This window comes from Haliaeetus leucocephalus, unplaced genomic scaffold, assembly GCF_000737465.1.
Source record: "Haliaeetus leucocephalus isolate CR32 unplaced genomic scaffold, Haliaeetus_leucocephalus-4.0 Scaffold373, whole genome shotgun sequence".
NCBI lineage: Eukaryota > Metazoa > Chordata > Aves > Accipitriformes > Accipitridae > Haliaeetus > Haliaeetus leucocephalus.
In genome coordinates, this window is record NW_010972809.1 from 4,381,652 (window position 1) to 4,383,971 (window position 2,320).

At 51.8% G+C, this 2,320-nt stretch overlaps 1 protein-coding gene across 2 annotated transcripts in view; it reads right to left on the reverse strand.

Moving 5' to 3' along the window:
- The window catches only part of PHACTR1 (phosphatase and actin regulator 1), a 305,821-nt gene that overhangs the window by 289,398 nt on the left and 14,103 nt on the right, over nt 1-2,320 (reverse strand). The gene's annotated exons all lie outside the window — the stretch shown is intronic.

Below are 2,320 nucleotides of genomic sequence, written 5' to 3' on the forward strand. Positions count from 1 at the left end.
CACGCCCCGCCACGCCCCAGGGCGGGGTCAGCGGCGAGGCGGGAGGTCGGGCCCCTCTGCCTGCAGGCCAGGCAGCACCCCGGCACACCGAGAGCGACCCGCCGCCTTCCGTGGCACATCAGCAACATCACCAGCAGCAACGAAAATGAAAAGCAGGTAAGTTGAGGAAGGGGGGGGGGGCCCCACACATACCCCCCAAAAATAAATTCAAGAACGTTGCGCCTCGTAACTCAGAAGTTTCAAATGCCAACCCTGCACCACACAGCATTACTACGTACGAGCAAAAGTGGCTAAACAAATTTTCTAACAGCTGTTTCCTTGGAATGGAGAGTTCTCAAACCCAGGCTGCTTGGTTTCTGCTTTCTGAGCAAACAGAAGAGTAAAACCAACAGCTCAGAAATAAAGTGGGTACCAGTGGCACGTTTCACTTGCTTTTTGGCTCACTCACTCAATACTGGTTGCTAAGCAATTTTTTTTTTTAAAGCTCAAAACTACTCACTGCCAGATGGATTAATGAAAACACACACTTGCACTACTTAAAACATTTTTCATTTATATTTCTTGATACACCAGTACTGTTTCTTTTAATTATTTCTTTTAAAGGAATTCCATTCCCAGGTTTGAAAGTAAAGACATAAATTAAAGAGAGCCAGGGAGAGGGGAGGAACAGAAAGAAGCTAAGTGTAATTATCATTTTTTTCAGTGGATTGCAGGAAAGAGGTACCTAGAGACTTGCATATCCTCTGGGACTTGTAGCAAAGACAGCATGTCTAGCTCAGCATAGAGATGTGAGGCACCAGGTGACCTGAAGGTGCCTTGCTCCTAACTGGTTTATCTATTTATAACTACATGACATAACATTACCTGTGACAGCACAAGTCAATGCAGGGTTACTTCAGCAGTCAAATAACCATACACAGCCTCTTTTTATTTACACCTTACGCACAGCGATGCTCTTTCCATTTTCACTCCCAGTTCTTTAGAGCGGAAACCTGGCATCTGGCACTGTCTTCCAGCTTGTGCCTTGAAATGCCACCCAACTTACCTACAGCTTAGTAATTTTTAAGAAGTCATGATCAGAAAGAAATAATGACCTGCCATATGATGTAACCAACCATGCTGTCAATGGTAAAACCAAACAGCGTATTAGCCATTACCAAGGGTGTAATTACAGCAGGGATAACGGGAGGGGGAGGCGAATCCATTCCATGCCCAAATGGAGGAAAAAACGCATCTCTGCCATCTCCAACTTTCTGCCAGCTGAAAGGGGGGAGGAGGGACAGGGAGACTGCAGCATGGCAAGCAGCAACTCCCAGGCAGCTCTTTTCCCTTTACAGCTGGCAGTGAGCTGACAGGCTCAGCATCAAAGACTGTTACACAGTTGGGTCATTTTGTGCGCTGCTGCTGGGACAGAAGGGATGCTGCAGTAGAGCTTCCTGGCTACAGATCCTCCCTCACGCCCACCCCACGGACAGAGGAAGTCTGGTTTGGTGCAGAGAACCAACAGAGAGAACTTTCTTTTCCTTTGTTTTTGAGAGCAAGTAACCTCTGGTGTAGTTTACTGTTAACTGAGCACATAAGGAAAGAGAAGGTCAGGGAAAGAGGGGAAAACCACAGGCCTAGTAGGGAAGAAACAGGATAGTCACCCTGTGCAGGATGAACTGAAGGGGACAGCCGAAATCTCAAGGGAGCCATGAGGAAGAGGTGGCAGAGAGGAAGGAGCGGCAGTGGAGAAGGGGGACGGAAAGGTCAGGTAGAGACTTGCAGGAGGCTCGTCCCGATAATGGGCACGAGGAGGTGAATGTGGGGAGCTGGAGGTGTGTTGGTAGAAAGCATCAGGCTCTACAGCCTTCGAGTCACAAAAAGCGACGCTGAGACCACAGGGGACCTCCCAAGACTGAGAAAAAGCGGACAACGCAGGTGCAAGTTTCCTTGCACTTTTGAGGCACAAACCCATCAGGGGAAGAAGGCAAAGAGTGAGAGGGTGAGAGACGCGCAAAACGCCAAGAGCAGCGTCTCCAGGAGGGACACCAGAAGAACCTGGTGAGCAGGGGCAGACCAGAAGTCTTGTGGGGATGCGGTACCCACTCTCCGCGGGCTGAGAGGATGGTGCTTTGGGAGAGGGCAGGCTTCGAGGCGCCGAACCGAGAAGGGAAGCCGGCAGCCGCCGGGGCGGGCGAGAGCTGGGGGAGTAAGGGCAGCCGGTCAGTGGGCCAAGGCCGGAGGAGGAGGCCGGGGAGGCACGGAGAAACGGACGCCCGGGCAGGGCAGGGCCGGGCGGCGGCGCCCGGGGAGCCCGCCGGCGCTGGCGGGGGAGGAG